Source organism: Globicephala melas, chromosome 5 (assembly GCF_963455315.2).
Source record: "Globicephala melas chromosome 5, mGloMel1.2, whole genome shotgun sequence".
In the NCBI taxonomy this organism is placed as follows: Eukaryota; Metazoa; Chordata; class Mammalia; order Artiodactyla; family Delphinidae; genus Globicephala; species Globicephala melas.
Window position 1 is genome coordinate 86,453,539 of NC_083318.1, and position 13,967 is coordinate 86,467,505.

Below are 13,967 nucleotides of genomic sequence, written 5' to 3' on the forward strand. Positions count from 1 at the left end.
CATGGAAGATCCTGAGGTAAGACCTTTATTTTAATAAACTCTGTGCTTATATATCATAGATAGTATACACTCTATACTTTAAGAAAGCTATCTTCTCAAATCGAGCAAGATTGAACTTCTCAAACAGGGCTTTTATACCCAAGAATGTACAATGTTGAGCTAGATAAAGTTAAAATTAGAAGAGGAAATTTGTCATTTAAATGATAATCAGGAAGAACATTGCTTATTTATTTAAAAAAAGAGTAAAAAGCAAAATGTGTGTAAGTATTCAAAATGAAACATGAGGCTCACAAAAATAAAACCCTGCTTCTGCCATCCCAGGGTATGAGCTCACTCTCGTATGTTGAGGGCGGTCCTCGGCAGACAGAATCTATTTCAGCAATTACCTTGGATCAATGGGCTATGCTACCTAATCTAAAAATATGGGGAAAACTCTCCCAAAAGACAAATAGCTTGTTGCATGTTAAAATTAATATTTTAGTATGTATTTGGGAACAAAAATTATATCCATATGTAAAGATAAACATCCATGACTTAGGAAAAAAACTAAATATTTCAAAGGGTAGATGGTTTAGAAGCTAGTGTAATTTTATTCCATACTGAAATTGCTTGTTCTATTTTAATATTTCCAATTTATTCGCATCAAAACTGCCCCAAGAGTATTAGAGAATAGAAACTCAACCCAGGGTTTCAGGCAAGCCAGCTCAACAGGGCTCTTCCTTCCAGGTTTCATTTTTATCACAGGAATATATGCATTTGCATTCTACTCAAGCATGTATCTGTGTTTGCCTTAATAAAAAATTGTTTTTAAGTTATCAGGTAAGTTATTATACTCCCCTCTCCAACATATTTTAAATAAAATGGACAATCCAAGAATGTACATTATATTGGCCTTAAATCTTTTCATACCAATTGTTGTAATTCTAAACAAGGAGTTAGCAACCCAGCGTGAAAGTGTGGAACTAGTTTCCTTCCAATTCTAAAAGTCACAGAGTCATGATTTTCTTTCTTTTAGCAAAGGGAATTTGACAGCAGTTCATCAAGTGAGGTAAATCATTTTGATGTTAATTCAGTATCCCAATTAGAAAATGTTTATGAAAGCTTGTTGTACCATGAAGGTTACCTGTCCCCTAAGGTCTCATTGTACAAGACACTATGTATACAGCTCTATCCTAATTTTAACATACAAGGAGATCAACCCAACAAATGTAAGAAAGCAAATATTTGTCAGAAACAAAATTACAGAATTCTTTCTGGGCAAACAATACTATCTGTGTATCTTTGGTTCCCAAACTTTTTTTTTTCTAATATGTTTTGACCTTCCCAGATTTTGGTAGACCTAGATCTTGTTAAAAATTACAATAATGGCTATGCTTCTAAATCAATGATATAAACATGATATATCCTTTGTAGAAATCGATCAATTCTAGGTTAATCAGACACTGGAGTCCTTTGCTCTTTGTTAACCTGGAGGAGAAAAAGAGCAGGAATACAGGGTGATGAGGTCCTTCCTTTAACTTTGTGAGAAGACCTTCATCTAGGTTACAAAATAAACCCAACCCCATTATGTGGATTTTCTGTGAGTTTGATAAAAGTGAATATTTCACATCGACCTCCAATATTCTGAATAACTTCCCTGGTGAAGGCGGTGAGAAGAGAAAAGAGAACCTTGGAGACGACATGTACCTTGAATTATTTATCTCGTCTAAGTTACCCAGGAATTTGTGGCTAAAATCAGTTTATCACAGTTAAGCAATGGAGTGTCTGGTTAATTGGTATTCTTACCTTGAATATAAATTAATGTCATAAAACTAACAATACATGTTTTTATTTTTTAAGGAAGTTGTTCCCAATAGCAATGAGGTGAGATATATTTAGTAAATTTAAAATATATTAACATTTTCTGGGATATGTTAAAATTTCCTTAAACTTTTTTTTTTAGCAGAAGCGCTTTCAAGGGGAAGATGTGCCCTCTGAACGCTATCTGGTAAAATTTTATTAAAAGTTTATCAAAGGCAAATGTACCAAGGAATGAGTAAGGATCTTATATTGATAAATTATTTCTCCTTTTTAATATCTGCTAAACTTTAATACACAGTAAGCAGTCTAACAGACTCTAGATGTTTACTGATCCCTTCTGAAAATAAAAGTAACAACTTTTTTACCCCAGGTATTTAATTCATGCTTTCATTTGAATATTTGTGTGTTATAGTCTACTTTAGGATCTGAATAGCAGAGTATTGGAATGGCACTCTATAGATTTGGCCAGAATTGAGTTCGACTTTAAGCTCTACCTTTCACCAACATGTGATGTTAGACAGTTTACTTGTCTGCTATAAGTCTATAATCTAAATTCTAAAATGACAACACAATAATAAATATTTAATCATGTAAAGCAATTAATACAAGCAAGACATAGCACAAAGTAAGCACTCAGTAAATGTGGCTTGTATTAGAAACATCATCTTTTCCCACTTCATCTAATGTTCTAACTTACTCCGCAAAAACCAGAAAGCAAAAGCCACTTTCAATTTTTTTAGCAATTCTGACATGACACACTGTAAGTGAAATTGCCTAAATACTCATTTATATCTTACTGCATTATAATTTATTTTAAGTTAAAAATAAGTTAAGAAAATAGTTTTTCTAATGGTTTAAAGAAAATAATTGGATTAGTCCAAATTCTCTGTGGTAGAAATAACACTAAAGTAGGATTACTAGTTCCTCATTCTTTACTCCTGGGAAAGGGCACTTTAGTATTCTACCTTTATTACTTGAAAATGATGGAAGTGGACTGAATGGTATCCACAAAATTGACAATATTTTTTCTTTTTGAATAGGAACAGCTTCTCAGACTGGACAAATACAACCTACACCAACTAGTAATATTTTATTATAATAATACAAAATAATATTCTGCAGAATTAAAATAATTAAATTTTAAATTGAGTCCACTTCTAAATATATAATTTTTTTCAAGAAATTAGTTATTCTAGCCTTGCCATTAATAATAATTGACAAATGATCCACATGATTGCCTATGTATTTACTGTCACAGCTATTTCTTTCTACTTATGCCAAAACTAATGTTGTATATCATATCCATAATTGTTAACCAGGGAGAAATTTACTTTGACTAAATTCTACATCAAATCCTCTTAGAGTCTCCCAGATGATGCATTATATTCAGGAATTTATTCTGTTTATTTTCCCAAATTCAGTTCTGGATGGTGATTCCATAGATATGCCTCCTTGTGAAAGCACTGACATGCCAAATAAACTTTCCATTTAAGGAAACAGTGTAGTCTCTGGAGAAAGAATCAGGAATCCTAAACATTCAAATTGCTTTTGTCAAAATTCTCTAAGGAAGAGCTGGCAAGTTGATTGATCTAATTGTCTCTGGACCTGTTTCCTTATGTGTGAAATGGAAATACAGTTATTCTCACTTCCTGGTGTTATTTTGAATATTGAATGAGCAATCTACTACTCAGCTATCCCTGAGTCTAGCTTGTAGCAAGTGCAATAAAATGTTCATTTCCACTTCTCCTGCCCCCACTCCCCAGTCTCTGTAAAATTTGCTGTGCTCATGCGATTTCTGACATTACGAAGGTCTTTCATCAGGATGTGCATTTGAACTATAACGTCATAAACTATCTGCTGATAGTATGGATAGATCAAAAACATATCAATTAGCACAACCCTCTCTTACTATTTAGCTTCGACTTTTTTGAGTATCATAGTCTTTCACTTGGGAGGCCAAAATTTTTTCTTTTAGTTATATAGCAAATAAACTTGACTTAATTAGGACTTTAGGGAAAAGGGCTTGTCTGAATTTAGCAAAATTACATTTTCACATTTTCTTCTGTTACAAATGTAAGGAGAAGGAAGTCAGTAATGAATTTAATTTGGACCTCAATTGTTACTCTTGTTTCAGTTTCCAAGTTGCTTGTGTTTATAATCCAAATAAATTTAAATATATCAATATCCCACTGGAATGCATCATTACTGATTTAAGAAATTACCTGAATAATATATTTTAGTACCTTAGTTATGATATGACTAGGCTGTAACCTCCACAAGTGTTAGAACTACATGGTCCTGCTCATAGTGTTCATCGCATTTCATAGTTGGTCCCCAGTATTTATCATAGACCCTAAGTGAATGAAGGTATCTAGTAAATGTCTGCTATTCGTACATGGATAAAATCAATACACTAAAACAAAATGTTCTCTCTTTCTTAGGAAGCTACTCATGATCATGTAAGATTATTTATTAAATCTAGAATATTTTAGTATTTTCTTCACACGTTATGCTTTTATAACATGTGCTCCTCTTTCTTTTTTTAAACAGAAATATATTCCAAGAGAGAAAATTTTCTACCACCCATATCTGGTAATATTTTATTTAAAATTTACAAAAGATAAATTTTAAACAAGTGATTAATAGTCATGAACAGAAAATACGTAGTCCTAGGGAATTGGTGAGTTATTATTTTGCCCCCGGGTATGAGCCTTACAGATTCTTTATTCTTCCAAACTATAGTAAGTCTAGCCTTTAGTTGAATAATTTTCCTAAAGTTAGAAAATAAAAAGTGTATTGCTATTTTTCATAGTTTTGACATAGAATACTGCTTATCCTAAATTTCATTGTATATTGTAAAATGAATGTGATGTACCAGAAGATGTCTAAGTAATTTGGAACATATTTCCTTCTACATAGGAACCACTTCACAGAACAAATGAGGAAGACCATGCCCAACTGGTAATATTTTGCTTAATAAATTACACAATGATATATTGTGAAGCTTAAATATGTTTGTTTTTAAATAGCCTCACACTTCTGAAGATATTTTTTTCTTCTCAGGCAGTTATTTCTCACTCCCAACTTTCTGAAATAATTTATATTAATCAATCTGAGAGAGGAGAATGACTTGTCACTCTTCTTTGGAATGGGAGCTGACTGTTCTGTCTGTCTCACCTGATACGGGCAGCACATTTATTCTAAACACTATGAAGTGTTAGTTTCCATGGTTACATTAATTTGTCTCTTAAGATATTCCTTAATTTTATATCTTTATGTCCATGCTTTGATTCCTGAATTCAATTTACATCTAGGAAAGTCAAACTCACTTACAATTATGCTCTTTTAAGCAAGCCATATTGGAGATTTACTATTTGACACATTTTGAAGAAAACATCTGGAGAGATATTAAATGTCTCTGTCAAAAAAACTTTCCAGTCCTGTTTTATCTCTCATCTGTGGCATGAGTTTATCTATAATACATAACAGAAACCATTTCTTCCCCTGTCCTACATTCCATTGATTCCATAGTGCTCCTGGGGCTTCTGATTTCGTTTTTAAGGTGACAGCCAGTTTCTGTGAAATATGTGCTGCTATTACAATTCTGATTCCTATCAACAGCTACACCAATTCCAATTCCAATCATGGAGCCCTTCAATCACTACTTGCCATTCAGTGAATCTTAAAAGAATTGTTGAGGATGTTTTATATGTCTTAGAAAAAATTGTATCTAGGTAATGCAATTGGCAAAATTATTAAGGTGAGTTCTCAGATCTCTAACATGAAAAGCATTTCAAAAAGTTTGCTTCTTACATCTTTGGTTTTATTCAGCCTTAAAAGTTAACCCTGATTGTCTTTTTCTTTCCAGAGAGAGCCTATGAGAGTAGTGAATCAGGTAAGTGTGTGTGTGTGTGTGTGTGTTTTATAATACTGCCCCAAACTGTCTATTAACAGTCTGTTTTTTGGAAATTATTGTACTAGTTGCATCATGAACTAGCGCTATGCTAGTATTTCTTAGTTGTTGATGAGTGTTGGACTCTCCAGTGCTGGTTCTAACATTGCTATGGAAGATCAGATCTAAGTTGCCAAGGAAAATGAAAGAATGATTCTATGGCCATCCCTGAGTGAAGATAGCTTCAGGTCAACTTTTAAGTCAGAACAACCTCAACCAACTATTCGTGTTATTAAAATTTGACTTTTTATTAATCTATAGTACTGTGTAGTGAAAATAACTTGAGTTTTCAATCTTAGATCTGATACCTTCTAATCATATGATCTTGAGTAAATTGTGCTATTCTCTTTGAGCATTGCTTTTTCATTTGTGGAATTAGTATAGATCTATCAATTTATTTCTCCCCAAACTCCCATATCCTGATTTTTGCAGTGTTCTTTTGTGTCTTCACTTTTACAGGTAGTAACTGTGCATTCAATTCAGTTGCTTTGGTCCATTGATGCTTCAACATATATATGGCATGCTAAGTAAAAAAATAAAGCATGCAAAGAAAACCATGGAGTTTTCTCCATATGGACATGATTATGGATTAAAAACTTTCCTCAAGATTCAAAACATAGTAGTCATCAATCAATTTTATGATAATGAAGCTTCAAAACATAGTAGTCATCAATCAGTTTTATGATAATGATTCCTCACTGTGCGTCAGATTTTACTCTCAAATTTCTTCCAAAATTCTCTCATCAATCACGGGCCAAAGTAAGAGGAAAGAAAAGGCAATTACTCACTTCATTTGAGCTCTAAGGAGTACACTATCTTCACCTTTCCATGTAATTAAAAAAAAAAAAAAGAGGGTGATAATTATAATCTTAATGAAAGTATTTGGTAGTAATATTTTAATCCATTATGGTATTTAACTGGATTTAAATCACAAAATTATTTTTACCTCTCTCTCTGTTAAGGAACTGGCCTACTTCTACCTTGAGGTAAATATATTTTATTTTATTTTTTTATATAAAAGACTTAATAAAGAGAAAGTATCAGATATCATTATTTATTATAAACTTTACATAGGTAACCACAGCAAAATTTGAAATGCTTTCTTTGGTTTTTCTAATTCCATTGAAAAACACATATTTTCCACCTGAATATATAGAGAATTACATTAATACATAGAAGAAAGTAAAATCTCATGATAGATTAACAGATGCACCTATTCCAAAATTTCAGAAAGGAAAATAATGTTTTGGCACCAAAACCTTATGGTTATGAAGGGGCACTGAGCTAGGAATTGGAGCATTCTTTTCTCTTTATTCCTGGCATTTCTGAAAGACCTGTATTGACCCTGGGTGGGAGGTTCTTCCCTTTCTTTGAGCTCAGTCTTTCATGGAAAATTAAACTATAAAATTAAATGGCAAAAATTATACTTTCCAGTCCAAATGTCCATAAGTTTATAAATTATATAATAATTAAATCCACACTACTACTTTCCTCTGGGCTCCGGCAAATGGACCTGTGTTAGTAATGCAGGTTCTTAGAGTTCAACACTGAATATTGACCTTGAAGAAGTGATTTATTCATTGCCCCTCAGGTACCCTAAAAAAGTCCTTTCCAAAAATTCTTTTACCATGGTCCCCCATAAGGAACAGTGTGATTTCTCATTTTTTCTCACAGTGTAAACATCTCTTGTGATGCTAATAGCCATGTCTGAAATGAATGCAATGATTCATTTTCAGAGATTCAAAACAGCAATTTCTCATACACTGTTGCTTTTTCTATGGTCTTTCTCTCTAGCCTTTCCAACAATTCTATCAGCTTTATGCCCATCCCTATGCTGCCTGGTATTATCCTCCACAAGTCACACAATATATTGCTTCTCCATCATTCTTCGACATCCCTAAACGCACTGCCTATGAGAACAGTGGAAAAACAATTATGCCACAGTGGTGGTAAGTTCATTTAAATTACTGCATGCTGATGTTCTATCAAAGGAAATAAAAGAAAATTGCTTACAGAACATACCATAAAAACATTTAGAATAAACATGACATCATGCTTAGTGCCCCATACTAGAATTTTCTGAAATGGAAAATTGTTGATACTTTTTGGTATATGGTTAATGTTAAACTATTACTCAGGAATATGTGGAACAGTGCTATCTATTCTATAAGTGAAATTCAGTCTGATGAAGGTAGGGGAAAAACTTCTCTCCAAAATAAAAATACAATAATTCAACTTTATCCTCCTTGCACTTTTATTAATCTTTAAATGTCTTTCTTTTGATTATACGCATGATATATATTAGAAAGCAGTGCAGGGAATAAAGCACAGATTCTGGCATCCAGAAGTCCTAAATTCAAATCCTTATTTTTTCTGGTTACTTGAAATAATATAATGATGCTTGTTTTTATAACTCTGAAGGTGATTAAATATAATAATCTGTTAAGCATACTGCTGGGAAAATAAGTAGTGGTCATTTTTTGATTTAGAAAAATTTTATTGCCGACTACCTTCATCACATGATTTTAACAATTTTTGTTCCTTCAGAAGGATCAGTTGAATTCTCAGGAACTCCACAATTATGGTCTTTGGTAAGTTGGAAATTACTTGTCTAACCATTGATCCTCTTTTCATATGAGAACTCAGTACAAAGATATGACTGTATTCTACAAAGTTGTTTTTTTTTCCTGTAGTCTAGCTGCATGAAGACACATTAGCAGTTAGAAAATAATTAAATTGTCTTGGACATTTGCAAATTTTTGTTTCATAATAATAATAAATTTAAATAGCAATAAAAATTAGCTCATCTAATTAATATAATTTATTACATTGAAACTCCTATACAAGTATAGGAGTGTTGATGTTACTAATTTTCCATCAAGACTCTGGTGAACCCAACAGTGGAATCCTATTCTTTATGATCACTGCAGTAGAAATCCTTAGCAAGTCACATAGTAAAACCAAGTGTTTTTCTGTCAAAGAAAACAGACTTAAATGTCTCCAGGTTTGTTTTAATTACTTTAATCCAGTGTATTGAAGTTTCTAATTGTGTGTATGTGTGTGTGTGCATGTGCATGTGTGTGCATGTGTGTGCGTTTTCCCTTTCCAGTGGTGGAATCTTCCCTTACAACAGATCAAAATAAGGAAAATGATAAAAGTCTGACATATGTGTAAACTTTTTCTTTGAATTACCTTGCCATATTTTCTGTTACTGCAAAGGAAAATGCTACCTAGTAATAAATTGTCTGTAAAACTTAAAAATCAGGAGCAATGGGTATGTACATCAGTAACAGGAAAGCACAGATAACTTTGTGAGCTTCATCTTAAGATGAAGAAAAAACAACTTTTAAAATGTATCATATCATAACAGTGCCTATTCCCTTCAAAACATGTGACATAACTAACCACATATTTCTTTTTCTATTTACAGATGGGACTGAAAATTCCATGCTCTAAATTTCTTTCATCTATCATGTAAAACCATTCTATCCAAAGGCTTTGACTGCTATTTTAGAATAGGACAGTCCCAAATTGAAGGCACTCTTTCTTCTTGAGTTCTCTACTGTATATTAGATAGCATATCATCCTTAAGTGAAATTGTCCTAACAGTTTATTGTCTAAATTCCAGTTGTATCATGCCAGTATGAAAGCCACTGCATCAGAGGGAATTAAAGTCTTTACTAAATTTCTGTATGGAAAATTTGTTTTAAAAGCCTTTGAATCACTTCTCCTGTAAGTGCCATCATTTCAAATAATTGTGTGCAGTGACTGAGATTTTTTCTTTCTTCTTTTCAATAAATTTCATTTTAAGGCACCATTCTATTTTTTATCATTAATCCATTCAACACAATTTACACAATCCTGTGAGTCTTTATGTATATAACATTTTGTTTCCACTGAACTTTTATGACACTTTCAATCAAATTTTAATGAAAAAAATTAAGTGTTCACTTCTAGCTGATGCTGGTAGATTATAAACTGGGTCTAAGATATTTCATTTGAAGTCAGCTGTTTATAGAATATTTTCTATGAGAACATAGGTGTGGCTTCAGAGAGGAACAAGTGTGGCAGTTGTGGGTGCATTAGGAATTTGAACAACCTAGTTATGCTGTTTACTTATGCCATCAGAACTTGTTTGGGCCCAGTTCATTTGATTATACTTGAGTTTATAACTAGGTAGATTAGATAACAATGATTTAAAGAATTAGCACAGGACACACAGTAACAAAGTATTCATGGTGAGCTGTTTAGTGTCCTCCAAAACTCCAATGAGGAGTTATTTCTCAAAATGACAATAGTTGCTTACTCTGATATCTTCAAATACCCAGGTGAAATTTACTTTCCAGGGTTTATTACAGGCTTCCCAACCAACCCAATCTGTCATGACTTTTTAAGAGCCTTGTATCCCCCAGATCACAAAACACAGGTAACAAGGTCTCTTGTACCACAGCTTAAACAATCTAGATAGCTATCAGTGGTTCTGTTTCTTATTAATTAAGTATATACATAGACATAACATCCAAACATGTATTTTTTGCCTTGAAAAATTTTTTAAAAAGCCATTTAACATTGGGTCTCCTGCCTTCTCTGTGTTAAGAAGTACAAGGTGAAACAACTTGTTATTCAATCTAGAGAAGATTTGTCAACATACTCAGACTACTGGACCTGCAGGAAATTAATGGAACGTACAGATCACTATGTCTTCATAAAATGTATCTCCCAGCTTCTATCATCATGTCAGTTCCCAACAAATCAACAAAACACAGCTTCATGTGTTGTGAATCCTACAGGAATAAAGCCATCGATTTAATGAATGCATGATGAACTGTAGTGCAATAAAACAGTCACATTTTTTGTAAACTAAACTGTGATGCAAGACTAGAGTAGACTTGTCCTTAAAAACTGTCCTATGCGAAAACAAGTTCTGTTTTTAAGATGAAAGCAAACTGCTACTGGTATTTTCTTCTTTTTCTTTAGTTTTTAAATCAGAATGGAGAAAAAATCATTTACTAGCTGTAAAATAAGTATCAGGAATTTATCTGATGTGTACCACATTAAAATACCACCTGTAATAGGTGTCATAACCTCATTAAATTTGAAATAATCTGTTGTTATTCTCCAAGAAGCTATTTCAAAGGCCAAGTGGGGAAGTAGAATAATGATGTAATCCACTATCTTTTAGTCTTTGCATCTTTTAGTGTTTAACAGTTGTTGTAATTCTCACAGAGATGCAAAATTATTATTTTCTTATAGAAAAAAACACAACAATGGTTTCTATTTGGTATTTTTTGACCTCCTTACACCATACATCAGGGAGGTAATATGGGGATTAGACCAGTTGCTAAGTATATCCAGTCAAACTATACACTCTGAACTTAGGACTTATCATAAATGGTTTAGACTATCACTAGGCTTGAAAGGAGGCAAACTTGGGTGGCAACACAAATTATTGCTTGACTCAAAGAAATCTCAACATGAACCAAAGATTATCAAGACAGTCTCCATTCCAAGTAATGAGTGGTAAGACAGAGCATGGAATCCAGAGTCTGTAAGAGGATCAGATAGTACCCTTTATCCAGGTAAATGCCCCAAATTCATAGTCTGAAGATAAGTACCAGGGTTGGAAATATGATGTTATAGCATGATCTTTCCTGTAGAATTTTGACATTCCCTTCATTCCAGGGATATAGATCCGTAAATTGATTCTTATTTGTAAATAGCAGGTGGGCGTCACTCTCTCTAATAGTAGCTTGAGCCAGAGTTTTGTTCACCAGAATATTTTTGTATTTATATATCGAAAAACAATGTGATAAGACAGCCATTAATTTTCCTAAGGATATAATAATGAGCCTCACACAGAGATCATGTCTGGTTTGACCATTTCTCATGGAATAATTACCCCATTCACTATATCTCTGAAATTTTAAATTATCACTTTGCTTCAGAGTTTACCAGTTATCACTTGGTTTGGTGACACTATTCTCCTTCCATTTCCCCTGAGGTCAGAAATACAATTTCAGTTACTTTGCACCTCCCACTCGAGTTTTCAGTCAACTGTCGTTAGGCAGAAAATATTTTTATAAAAGTTTATTCTTCACGGAAAATTTAAAGGAGAGTCATTTATGCTTTGTCTATAGATACAGGGAAGTGATGGGCCATTTGAACTAGGCATATCTATTTACAGATGTTTAAATGTTTCCATTTGGATTATGGTTACCAAACTGCCTTCTAGAGCTTGACAAATAACACAAGTGAGTAAAAGAAATGGCTGTGAAAAAATGGTGCTGACAGTGAACTGAAGAATGTATGCATTCCTCTTCTGCTACTCCTTCCAATCCATTGTTGACATGCAGGAGTACACAGGTCAAGTGTGACCAAGTATTGGGAACTTCCAGTTCATATCAAGGTTGAATCCTGGTTATAGTGAAGCAAAAGTGAGAAGTGGGAAATTAAGGTAACGATTAGCTACAATAAACAAAGAAATCATGATTTCATCATGAAAAAGAGGCACAGTGAGACTTTCAGGAGCATTTGGGATCTGGAGTTTCTCTAAATTTTCCATCTCTTCCAACATATTTCACTTTCAGTAGTTGGGATCCTACTGTCCTAAATTTCACAAGACCTACTCAGTTTGAAAATTCAGGTCATTTTAATCACTATAGATTAAATGTTTGTGCTCCCCCAAATTCATATATTGAAGCCCTAATCCCCAATGTGATGTCATTTGGAGGCGGCATCTTTGGAGGCAATTAGGTCATGAAAGTGGAATGTAGGGGCTTCCCTGGTGGCACAGTGGTTGAGAGTCCGCCTGCCGATGCAGGGGACACGGGTTCGTGCCCCGGGCCGGGAAGATCCCACATGCCGCGGAGCAGCTAGGCCCGTGAGCCATGGCCGCTGAGCCTCTGCGTCCGGAGCCTGTGCTCCGCAACGGGAGAGGCCACAACAGTGAGAGGCCCGCGTACCACAAAAAAAAAAGAAAAAAAAAGTGGAATGTCTATGAGTGGGATTAGTGCCCTTACAAGAAAAGTTATGAGAGAGATGATCTTTCATTCTGTCGTGTGAGGATACAACCATCTGCAAGCCAGGAAGGGAGCCTTCATCAGACAAGATCTGCTGGCACCTTGATTTTGGACTCCTAGCCTTTGGAACTGTGAAAAATAAATGTTTGTTGTTTAAGCCATTCATTCTGTGGTGTTTTGTTATGAAATCCTGAACTAAAACATTAATTTTATAATTCAAAAACTCCATCTTGGATTTTTTTTTCAAAAATATAAGCTGTATGGTCATAAGTGGTGAAAGATCCACTAACATAGAACCATGAGGTACAGAAACTTGGTTCTCTTCTGTCAGGAATCTTATGGTTCCAAGTGACATAAATAAATCTTATCTCAAAATAATGCAAAGAAGAAAGGAATTTATTAATTTATGCAAATAAAAATTGCAAGAGTAGAGTACAGTGGGATTTAGGAACTTGAAGGTAGTCATTAACACTTTTGTTCAAACTTCACCATCATTATTCCATGGACTGACTTACTTTGTAGATGTGGGTAGCCCACATCTCAGGGGTTTATGATCATTCAGGTCCTATAATCCTAGAGGAAGTGATAATACTGCAGTTTCTCTGAGTGTCTATGCATCAATAGAGGAATGTTAATTTTTCTGTTAGGTTCAAGAACCTCTCCCATTGGAGATAAGGGATTGTGGTATCATGATATTCTTGGCTTGGAACATATAGTCACTTCTTCATCCAAAAGCAATTAAAATATTCTAGCTACATTTTAAGATATACCAAATTGCAATTGTAGAAGTTCAAAATTAAATTTTGTATGTTATTTGAGATTTCATTATTTCAAAAAAATTTCTTCCATGGGGAATAAATTTCAATGTTTTCCCATTTGCAAGCTTTGCTCTTAATAATTTTAGTAAGGCAGAACTTTTTTGGATCTCTACTTGTTAAATAATTTGATCAAAGATTTTCAGCTGATTTTTGAACAAAATGTAACCAAATTTTGTACATTTCATTGTATTTGTTTCCTAGGATTGCTATAACTCAAAAACATAAACTGGGTAGCTTAAAACAACAGAAATTTATTTTCTCAAAGTCTGGAGGCTAGAACACAGAAATCAATATATTGGTTAGGGCCATCTCCCCTCTGAAGGCTCTAGAGATCCTTCCTTGCCTCTTCGGAGCTTCTGGTGGTTGCCAAAAATTCTT